The sequence below is a fragment of the Ixodes scapularis genome, unplaced genomic scaffold, assembly GCF_016920785.2.
Source record: "Ixodes scapularis isolate PalLabHiFi unplaced genomic scaffold, ASM1692078v2 PGA_scaffold3__209_contigs__length_174095766, whole genome shotgun sequence".
In the NCBI taxonomy this organism is placed as follows: domain Eukaryota; kingdom Metazoa; phylum Arthropoda; class Arachnida; order Ixodida; family Ixodidae; genus Ixodes; species Ixodes scapularis.
This window is the reverse complement of record NW_024609868.1, coordinates 71,304,322-71,316,677: the sequence shown is the minus strand read 5'-3', so window position 1 is coordinate 71,316,677 and position 12,356 is coordinate 71,304,322.

Sequence of the window (12,356 nt, the reverse complement as noted above, 5' to 3'; positions counted from 1 at the left end):
CTTCTTTTTTTTTTAAATTAACGTACATGTTTGCAGCTTTAGTAGGCATAAGAATTAGTATCATGTTTTTCTCCATTTCTACTACTGAGTGTGTGCCATCGATGACCCAGGACTATGATTATTTTTGGTGGTTGTGTCCAAATCATAGAAAACGGCCCGTGACCATGGAGAAAAGAGTGAGCACGACTCAGACCGGCCAGTTCTTGATTTCCTATTATGACATCACTCGGGACCCTAGTGACCCTCGGGACGTCAAGTATGACGTCATGATGGGAACCCTCCATAATGCAACGCACCATTTCGAGTGACGTCACTCTCGTGACGTCACTCGTGATTCTCGTGACGTCACACATGACGTCGCGTGTGACGTCATTATGGTAAACATCCCATAATGCAACGCGCGGATACGCCGACTGACTCCGCTCAAGCCGGAAACGGGCGCCTAAGAGCTGCGCTCTAAAATCAAGATGTAAGTTTCTACCCGATTCCAGTGTTGGGTAAAGTACGTCTAAAAGGTACCTCAAGTAAATACAAAGTAAATTAGACATGATGTACTTGAGGTAAAGTAGTAAGTACACTGAGTGCAATGTAGTTGACGTAAGGTACTATAAATAAAATGTACTATCGCGGACAATATGAGCTGAAACAGCGCTCCGGCCGGCGCACGGTACTACCTGCGCCGCCTGTCGCCTTGCTCCGCACGCATGATGCACCCTGAGTACGAGACAAATTCTCACTTGCGCTCGCTGCGCCACTGCGCTCTTCCGGCCGTCTGCAAGTCAGACGGCGGGTGCGACAGCGGGCATGTGTGTGGTAGGGCGGCGGGGGGAACAAAATATTACACTTGTCGTTCCTCTTTTGGAATTGATTAACTTTACTCTATCACGCAGAATCCCGTACAAAAAACGCTGACTGGTGAAGAAAAAATATTGAAGTGTCTTAAATTTCAGCTACGATTATCGTTTTTGAAAGTCGCATCAAAAGACGTTGGAGGTGGTTCTTGTTTGATTATAGGGGCATGTACAAAGTAGGACATCGTAAAATATAGGCCAAAATCTGTATGCCGGATTTAGTCCAGCTCCAAGGTATTTACTTTTTTTTTCTTTTTCATTCATTACAGATGTTTATGGTAAGCATACATGATACTAAAAAGGTTTTGTAACCTTGATTGGCATAAAAAGGTTCAAAAATATAATTTCTTTATTACTGGGCCCACCTGTTTGTTTAAAAACAAAACAAGTTGCTGACAAGACACCCGTTTTTTTTGTTTGCAAATTCCTATTCTTAATAGAGTGGGACAAACAGTCATATATTTTCCTGAAGAGGGAGATGTTAACTTAATTGAAAGAAAATTTCCACACGACAATGTAAGACACAAAAGATTAATAGTCGGCGTGGAAGTTCAACTACATTATACAAGAAGATCGGGATCAAGGAGTCACCACAGAAAGTATGCGTGGTTAACGGCGTTAAACAGAGTGTCGCAACCGTAGCATCAAGCTTTGTTCCAATCGCCAGAAGTCCGGTTCAGGAGGTCCTGAGGCATAGTAAAACTTACAAAATAATTTAATACCGCGTCATTTTCCTTTGACCCGCGACCACGGCTCTCATCCTGTCTGCTAAGAAATCATAGAGCGCGGCCACGAAGTCTGGCTCAGCCCGACGCCACTCCCATTCACCTCTGATTGCTTTCCACAATTTGTGGGCAGTGGCGCGGTGGAGTACACGCCGTGACATGGCTACCTTGATGCGCCTCCAAATGTTTTCGATGATATTCAGATCGGCTCCTTTTGGGGGCCAAGGCAGCTTCGTCAGGCAACTCTCCTCGAGGAGATACGAGCGTGACAACGCATTTTCCACTTCGGCGCTTTCTTGAAATGCACTGAAATGCACGTTAGCTGAAAACGTAAACATTGGGCTACACGGCACACGCATCGTGATGGTGGTTCCGTCGACCAATATTTTCGCTAGCAGACGGCCGGAAGAGCGCAGCGGCGCAATGAGCGCAAGTCAGAATTTATCTCGGCCTCAGGGTGCGCCGTGTTTACGGGGCGATGCGACAGGCGGCGCAGGTAGTACCGTGCACAGGCCGGAGCGCTGTTTCAGCTCATATTGTCCGCGATAGTACTTTCAAAGTATTAACACAATCGTTCATGATGCCCTTTAATTCCTCTATACAGTGATTTTTTAACAGGTATCCGTTGCCCAGGGGTAATCAAGGCTGCGTGACCTATTTTCAAAAACAGAGGCGAATATTTGATAAAGTGGCCCCAGAGTAGTTATCTGCATGAATTGAGCGAAATTCCTGAAAATCACTGTATAGTGATTTTCTCGCATTGGATTGCTGCACCCAATGGGGTTAAATGTACTAGAAGAGAGCATGACGTCAGCCCTGTAGCTTCCGCAATCAATCCTCTCATACAGGAGTGTCCTCGCCCTAATAAAAAAAAAACAGTGTGTGTGCAAGCGAGCTGGTGATAATTAATCATAATGTGACACCTGAGACTGGGGTAGTAAAAAATATAGGAACTTTCAAGTCGAAGGAAAAGACAAAAGAGAAGGTCTCAATACATTGTGACGTTCTCCTCTGTTGTCGTTTTCTTCGAATCCAAAGTTAAATTTTTTCGCACCACAGTCTCAGGTGCTACATTATGATTAGCTTTGCTCGCTTAATATTTTAAACCTCCTCTTTTGCGCTGATCGACCGAGAAGTAGCTAGAGTTCAAAAAGCTACGGGGAAGCCGCCCCCCGAACAAACGGTGCGATGCGTCGTCTGCTCACGTTTCTGGTGGGAGTAGAATATCAAATACAAAACTTGAAAGTATAAAACAGAGAGGACGGGGACTGGAACAGGACATCTTTTTTGAAAGATGTCCTGTTCCAGTCCCCGTCCTCTGTTTTATACTTTCAAGTTTTGTATCTATTAACCAACACGCTCGTTTTCAATAGTAGAATATCTCTCCCTGTATTTATTCGGAGCTGACAAAGCATCATTTCGTGATACAAATTTAACAAAACCAAATTTGGGGAATGTGCTTTGAAGTCGGGAGTTATACTTTCCTCGGAAAGTACCAGGAAAAAAAAGATACTTAAAGTAAGGTACAAGTACATACTCAGAGAATGTACTTCAAGTAAGGTTCAAGTTTTCTAAACCTATAGAAGTACTTTAAGTACAATATACTTTACGTACTTCCCAACGCTGCCCCATTCACATGGTCAACATAAAGTTACCTTTAACATTGGCTCCTTTTCGAACGGCGAATCAGCCCGTGCCCTTGGGTCGCGAGCACACGCCACGCGCGGAAGATCGTCGATTGATTGGCCGCAGAGATTGGCCGCGATCGTGTGAATGGGGTTACTCCTTAGGAGGTGTATCGATGGCCGAGTGGGCTAGCGCACACCATCAAGGAGCACGTGGCGTGAAAGTTCGCGCCGCAGAGCCCAGAATTCGGGGTTTAATCCCTGCCCCTTTTTGATCTGTTTGAGCATCGTACTGGCGTGCGGTCGTGTATCACACTGCATGGTGCACGTCAAAGACCCCAGGCTAGCGGTTCGACTGCGCTGGCTAAATTTGTCGTGTATACAGCTGGCAGACTGGTGGCCCGTTGAGGCAGGCGGTTAAACGTTCACACACACCAATTTGTTCTTTTTTTGTTTTTTTTAGGACGCTTCGCATTTTTTCGTGGCCCGTCCGCTCGGTGGCGCTCGCTACCGATGCGACAAGCACGAGAGCTCGAGGTCGCTGGTGCACATGTTCCGTCCACGTGCATGCGGAGGATGTGCACAACCACCACCAAACTGATCCTACTACTAAACTGCTGATGCGCCAGTGTCGACACCTATCGCAATATACACCACACGCCTCACGCGAGCTTTTCAGATCCCAACACTACCCCGGATTCTAGTACACAGTAATCCTACTCAGGTTTTTATGGCGAAAATATTTGCGCAAATGTTTGCGCAAAAGGATCGTCGTTCAAAAACGGCCCTTCTCAGTTGCCCGTGGGAGCGCGGAGCGGGGATGCTGGTGGCGCTAGAATCGCTATCCGCCCTAAAACCCTCTATCCTATAGACAATATACCCTTTCCGAAATTCAGTGCCATCTGGTGGCTGAAATGGGGGGTTTAGCTTTTGCCATACGAATGGCGGCAATGAACCCGCAGCCTGCAGTATTTTATCGGGCACCGTCACTTTTGCGTGTCAACGGCAGACGAGAATAAACTTTTCGCTATACAGGTTTTTCTGGATCATCTCTTCCAGTGTCGATTCCCACAACCATGCAACCAGTCAGAACGAAGCGCCAACCCAGACAGACGCCTTGATAAAGTTATATAAGTCAAGGGGTTTCGAAGTCGATTTTGTGCCACAAACAGGTTCACTGGGCTCGAATTAGAGAAATGAACACTTACGCAGCGCTTGCATTCAATTCCGATTTTGCAACGTGCTAACGTCTAGAATGTATAGGCCTCGAATCCTCAGCTTAGGAGTATCTTCAACATGTTTTTTCATCAGTAAATAGAAAGCCGCCATTGTTATGGCACATATGCCATTTTTCAGATGATGATGATAGTGATCAAAGTGGCCATACTGAATTTCGGAAAGGGTCTATTGCAAGCATGGCGCCACAAGTGGTGCCCCATGCGTGCAAGCGCGTGCCACGCGCGGGTGAACGTAGCTTTGGCAAGCTCGTAATCGCACGGGCGTGCCTGCTCGAGCAGAGACATGGCGGCGGCCAGTCGCCCGGCTTGCAATCGTCTATAGGAAGAGTGGCGCTATTCATTCTTGTGTAAATGCTCGAGACCCGTGCCACGCAGCACTTCTGGGAAGAACATGGCGTCTGAAATCTAGCTCAGTGCTGCGCTGTGCCGCCATGGTCTTCCCAAGGGCAGCACATTGCACGGGCATCGTGCATCGACGAACCTTGCGCTACTTTTAAAACATGAAGGGGCTTTATAACCGCCTGTACCTGATCGCGAGCGGGCAACCAGGGAAGGATTGCTTTCGAATGACGCCCTTCCATGGAGCTTGTCAACCGATAGATCTAGGAATATCGCATCGTACTGGCGTGCAGACGCGTATTACTCCTGCGTAATGCACGTTAAAGCCCCCAAGCTAGCAGTAGCACACAGCACTGGCTAAATTTCTCGCCTACGTCGGAGAAGCCGGACGACCATTGGGGATGACTAACTTCGAGCTGTCTAAACACAGACACAGCACAGTTAGTACATTAAGGTGCGTTTTTCAAACTTCCTAAATTTTGCGGCTCAAAAGTCTGGCACCATAATTCTGCTCGTTAACAGCTGTGTCTGAGCTTGAATATTTCAAAATTGATCGCGGTCTCCTGTTTGATGAGAGGGACATTGTGTAAATCGATAAAGGAAGTTTACTGACAGTTCCGAATTTTATCCTCCAGCTTGCGTACCCCAAAAAACGTAAGTAGCGAAATACGTGGATGAAAATAGGTTGGCCAGCCAAGTCTAGCGGCAGCTGTAAAATAATGCCCCCCAAAAAGTAATTATCAGGAAATTAAAACGAAAACAATTGAACGGATGCGAGAAGCAGGCAGTTAACAATGTGATATAAACGCTTTGTTCTATATATATATATATATGTACGCCAGTGGCGTACCAACTTGTTTTTGAGTGCGTGTGTGTGGGGGGGGGGGGGGGGGGACGAGGGCAAACCCAAATCCCCCCCCCCCGGGCCGTGGGGGGGGGGGGGGGGGGGGCGCGGTGCCCCAGGGCTCGGGGGGGCGCCGCCAGCCAGTGTTTGCCCTGCCCAGTGGCGGCTGTTTCGCTGTTTCTGAGGAAGCAAAACACATGCCTTGCCCCCCCCCCCTCCCCCTCCCCACACACACACACTTTGAGAGCTGGGAGGGGGGGGGGGGGACAGGCGCGCTCCTTGCCCCCCCATCCCCTCCCCCCCAGAGCGTACGCCCATGCTGTGGGCTACTTTTAGCTTGACGGTCCACGCAATTATGACTACGCGAGTGCACGCGCTCCCTAACCTTCGTCTCAAATGCGACATAAACGTGTTGCCGAGTATAACCAAAACCTCCGTGATAGTTTCGTTTTGTTGCTCTTTTATACAGGGGCGACTAGTTAATTAGTTTCAACACAAAAGTGAGCAGTCGCGTGCTCTACCGACTGTTCGCACCCCATTCTCCCCTACCTCTGTCACTGATGTTCATCAACCCCGTGCACGAATTAGCAATGCTCTAGACCAGGGGTCTCCGAACTCCGGTCCGCGGGCTAAGTCAGGTCCGCGGAGGTCTTCTGACCTACCCGTGGCTTGCCGTTGTCCTATCACTGAAGCCCTGGCCACGACCCGCTGCTACCAGGTCAAAAACAAGCGCGCGTAAAAGAGAAAAAGGCTCCGCGACACACGCCGACCTCGCAAACCAAGATACCCGGAAAGATCAAGAATAAACTGCCTATCGTAACAAGGGTTATCTCGCCGCATTAATAATTAGGTATCGTCATCACCAGCATCACCATTCTTAGTCCTGTTTTAGATCTAACTACGTATGTGAAAATTCCTTTGCGTTCTCAGTATATTGTGCTTAGTGTCCTGCGTCGTAACTGTTGCATATTGTTAGCGTCCGTTCGACCATCCTCCTTAGTTTTATGCCCTGTGTGAATCTGCCAAAGTTACATATGGCTTTGTTTTATTCTTAATGAGTTTTATATGGGTCCCAATTATTGCGCAATGTCATAATTAGCTTTATACTGAATTAAAAAAGTATATCCATTATTCCAGGTTAAGTTTTTTTTTTCACGTTTTTTATGCTTTTTGATTTTGTCATTGAATATAGGGTTATTTATTTAGTATTTTTCCATTTATTTTCCTGCCCTCGATACTGCGACAGATCGTCAATCTGGCACCTTAACCAAACAGTTTGGAGTCCCCTGCTCTAGACATTCGTTCATTCAGTCGTGTTTTCCCCGCCCCGTTACAATCACGGGCGGCTGTCCCGTCGGGAGGGAGGGTCAACGGGTCTTGAGCCATCGAAAGAGAAACGAAGAGCGAGCAATACGCTTTGAGTGGTCCAGCTCCCGCCGTTCATTCCTAAGATATGGTAGGAGGGAGCTACGTCCCCTCCGGAAAAATCAACCGCTTTCCCTTTCGTCACCCCACATTGCTCTCTGCATGTGAATGGGCGAGAACGTATCGCACGTTAAAAAAGATCGACGTATGACTTGTTTAGCAAGCACATAGCTCCTCCTACCTCCCTGTCAGCTTAAATCAGCGAATGTGTTAGTCAAGACATGACAGCATCTGTACCGTCGACCTCGCTTCCCTACTTGCGCTAAAGGCGGATTCACACACTTCCGTTTGACTCTGATCAACAGCGTTTAATTGAGGCGACTATCGACGAGATAACAGTGTCGCCGTCTATTTGGTAGCCTTGGAACGCTTCACATCTATGTATATTTGGCCCATCATTCCTTCATCGTGAGTTTGAAATAATTACCTTTTTTTATACTCAAGAACCATCAGTCTAGTTGTGCGCAAGTCGAAATAGTTCTAGGGCTATCTGAGAGATGGCGCGAGTGTACCAGTGTCATCTCTCGCCGTAAGCAGCGGCACCTATATTGGTAGCGCAGTTCATAGGAGTAAAACGTAAATTTGTTAATTAGACTATATGGTGAAGGGGAGCATACCTCCTTTCTCAACGTTTGCATACGTTCCATTGGGAGGTGTTCAATAGCAAAACAGGGAACTGCCATTCAATTTGAAAGTACATAGGCATACAAAATCCAACCAACAGCAACGCTAAAGCTTTTCAATTTCGAGCGTAAGGTATACATGCGCTGGGTGTTTAGCTCAATGGCGACACATAGAGAAATTACATTGTTTTTCCGCTGAGTTCCTCGTCAGAAGGCCAGAACCTTTAAGAATGACTGCTGATTCGTATTTGGGAGCAGCTGATTTAGCGTTTCTGAATGGCCATGAGTTCAATGTCAATTATTTAAATTCTTCTCAGTTCGCATAGCCCGTTCTTCGGAGCATGGCACTTGCTGCCTTAAGGTTTCCTGCTGTTATCCTTAAAGAGTTAACGCACTGAAGTCTACTTTTGTTTTCCTAAAACATACCTCAAGATTTCATTTAAAATCGGTAATTTGCACGAAGATTAATCTAAATAATCAACTGACGTCTATGTGTTGTCGGTTGTTCTCACACTTCATTCCTGGCTATATGATTTCTTCATTTAGGAATTATTGACTGTGTGGTTATGTTGTGATGGTAATGAAGGACACTACTGACACTCGTGATTAGTAGCCAGGAGGTTAACTTAGAAAGTGCTTTTCTTGAGACACAGTTGTGCATACCTCCATTCATGAAGCCAAATAGAACCATAATATGAAGCTTCACAAGTTAGAGGACGAAATTGGTGACCTATGTTTTTTTGTGCAACTTGACAACATTTGTTCCTGACATTATGCCCGATGTCCATAGCTTGGCGGTTGCGGCTCGTTTTGAGAGGTGCAGCGGTACTGATTTACAAAGGTCTACAAAATGAACCAACCCAGCACGTTTATTTTTTGTCGTAATGTGTTCAAAAAACTGTGAAGTGCCGCCAACTCGAAATATATATTGAGAGACATGAGCACTTTTCTGAAACGTGGACACACTATAGCGACGAGCGCACTATCATTGCAGCCATTTCGGACATCCTGGTTTCTCTAGACATCTGCGTTTGGAGGAACCGAAGGTCACAATGAAGCGCGGGTGCGTCATCGTCCACGTTACCGCTTTCAAACGTGGAAACATGTACTAAACTACCAAGAGACTCTCATGTAAGTCTAGGAAGAAGCAACGCACACACATACACGCACAGACGGACTGGCAAGATTGTTAGGTGAAATATTCGGGAAATGCAAGTCACTCTATACAACTTTAATTCACTATACGTATATAACCTTGCAAAAAAAAAAATGTGTGCACTCCTTCGGCAGCCGTCTAAAAACAGACTCCTCAAAAATCGTCGACTTGCATCATCCAGCTCGATTCCCCCGAGCACTAAAAGAGGGTCGAACAACCAACATGAACGATGTGCGACGTCGTCAGAGGCGGTCCTGCCAGCAGCGGTCCGCTCCTCCGCTTCCAGCCCGAAGACGACGTCGCGTCGAGTGAGCGCATCTGCGGCGACAAAGCGAGTCGCCGCGCAGACACGCGACGATGCTATCGGAGGATTAGGAGTCGACAAAGCGCAAAGCAGCAGCGGCTATCGGCCGGCCCATCGGACGCGACTGCCGCCGCCCCGCGGGCAACGAGGGCCTCTTCAGAAGCGACCATGCAGGCGGGGGGACTCGGCGACCTGGCCGAGCGAGTGCTCCACTTGAGCACGCTTCGCGCTCAGGTTGAGTTGAGTCTGTGGAGTCTACACTCCGTCCACCCCTCAGCTGCTAGTGCGGTAGGACCCACGCACTCAGCGACCCAATCAACCGCCTCCCTTTCGTCACCTGACCTCTCCCTCCTCGTCGGTAAAGGCGGGAGCGTGAGTATGTGAGGCGATTGCTATAGACGTACGACCAGAACAACGAGCACGCAGCTTCCACCGCAGAGTCAGCTGGTGAATGGAATATACAAAGGTCCCCCTGCACCCGCAGTCGGGTTTCGGGCCCCAGGAGGATGAGAGTGGTTGGGAGGCACGGGTTAGGGACGGAAACGTTTACGAGGGCCACGGGGTGCTTCGAGGACCGCGGGTGACTTGGCGCGTCGTATAAATTTCGTGGCTAATGAGCTGCCGCGCGTGCGGACCCGCGCGGGGGCCTCTTGGCATTCACGGGTGGACTTCTACGCTGGTGGGAGTAGAACGGGACAGAGACAGTAAGGTGTGTTAGTAGTTTCAAACCTGCACTTGTTAGTTTGGTGGTGCACTGCTGTGGGGTCCGGTGCTAGATATGATTACCGTCGGCTTGCAGCTCAAAGCGCCGTCTTTTATTATAAGTGTTAGTGGAGGAAGTCCGGCCCTGTTTTGATCTCGAAATGGTACCGTTAAGAACCAGAAAACTATGTTATGTACGTCCTCAGTTTACCCCGTCAGGAGCTCAAAGAGCAAACAAATAAATTTGTTATGTGGATTACGTGAAAGCGCCGCCTAATTAGAGGCGGCAGCATAGAACCCGTTTTTAACATCTGAAGTACGAATTACAAACTACTTTATGACGGCTGAACACTGGATACCCTGTACGAATACGAAGGCGTTAGAGGCGAAAAGCTTTCGCTATACGTACACCGGGCTGAGAAAAGACGCCGCCGCACGCGGTGTTGTTCTGGAGACGACGTCATTGAAAGTTTATTTTAGACATTGAGTTTTCCATGCGTGTTGAAACTCAGAAACGTGTGCTCGAACCCTGGCGAAAACGGCTATTTAGACAAGCTACCAGATTAAATAGCGGCAGCCGAACTTTTTGTCGCCAGACGACAGAAATGCTATGTGATTTCTACCACTGTCTCAATAGACGTTCTGTCACCAGATTTCTATAAAATTTGTTTAGACTAGCATCGATAGAATAATAAGATGCCTACAATGCAAAGAAGCCACATTACACCCAGTTGAAGTCACATTGTATGGGTTGTTTTTATGGACTGCGCCAAATAATTATCGCCTTTTGCAATGTTTCGAAGTTGAGGATGCAGTTCACCCACTGTTATAAACTATACATTTTGCTTTTTTTTTTCTTTTTGTTTCGATGAAAAAGCAACATTTTTGTCATCGTCTTATCTTTTGGGATGGTCCTCCTGCAAATTATTGCCTTTCAAGTGTAGGGTATATGTAGCAGTCTGGCAGTCAACACCAGTGAATTACATGTGTTATAACACACCAGGGCCTTACGTTCTTACCTGTAGAGCCGAAGGAGTCTGTGGACTACGATATGATTATGTTCCTGGGCCTTCACAGGGTACGGCTATGCCACATGGCGGTACGCCACGCAGATACTGACGCTCGCCCGGTGTATAAGTATTCTGTGGAGCACAAGGTACAAGGTGCAGGAAGTGCACATTGAGTGGCTGCCCCTTCTTGATGAACTTTCCAAGATAAAAACAAATTTTAACCTTTTGACATCAACCTAGTTGGTCCTGGGCCTTGACAGGGTATGGCTATGCTATATGTCGGTACGCCACGCAAGATACTCACGCTCGCTCGGTGTATAGGTATTTTGTGGAGCACAAGGTACAAGGTGCAGAAAGTGCACCTTGAGTGGCTGCCCCTTCTTGATGAACTTTTTAAGATAAAAATAAATTTTAACCTTCTGACATCAACCTAGTTGATTAATGTTCTTATAACTTATAAAGTGAAAATATGTTTGTTATTTGTAACAAAATCAGGCAATAAAGAAAAGAAAAAAAATGTTATGAGTGCACGGTGAAGTGTGTACATGTGATGCCTGTTTAGGTGCAAACGGAAAGTGGCGAGTCCATGTTTTCAGAGATGCGCTGTGAAAAACGAAAAAGTAATGTCCGAAATTTCATTTTGTTTTTTGAAAAATTTAGTTAGAATCTCTATCTGTTTTCTATACAATGTCTATTTAATCTCCATACACTATGTTCTATATAAAGTCCACAAAAAAAAAAAACGGTCAAAACCTATACAGAGTTGATAGAAAAGTGGACACATTTTCTTTTAATATCTATAGCCTCTATACACGTATTTCTATAGATATTCTGAAGGAAGCAAATACATATTTCTGAAATGGTCAGAAAGCACGTGCCGCACCCCTCCCATCACCGTTTAGCAGAATCTCTGTAACCTGCATTTCCCTAATCTTATTGCGTCTTCCCTTTCGAAATCGGATCAGTTTATTGCAGGTCATAAACTAGAAGAGGCGACCATGTCCGTCGGAGGGACACACACCTTGACACCGCGTAAGCCACACTGTCGTCAGCCGGCACCTGGCAACGGATTCGAGAAACAAGTCACTCGACACACCTGGCTGCCGACGACGAAACCGCGCGACATCAACAACAAGCGAGTCACGCCTGAGCGGAACCGATACCCCTGCTCCAAGACAAATACCCTTCACGTCTTGACACGACCTGGGCGGCGCAGCCGCAGAAAGGGGCGCAGTGTGGCGGACTGATGAACAGCGGCAAGGCGCCGCGCTTCCTTCGACAGCCGGAAGGAAAGCGAAGAAAAAGAGCAATATTTGCGATCGCTTCGGGCGACGGGGTTTCTTTATTTCCACAAAGGACACCACCTTGTACACCTGAGGGCCGGCCAAAATGACTCGGCGTATTTGTAGGTTCACTTAGGGACCCCACCCGGGAGGGAAGAGCGCGTGCCATCGACGGGTTGCCGATGGTGATTGATGGCAGCCGGCGCAGAAGCGGGATCCGAGTCGTACCTT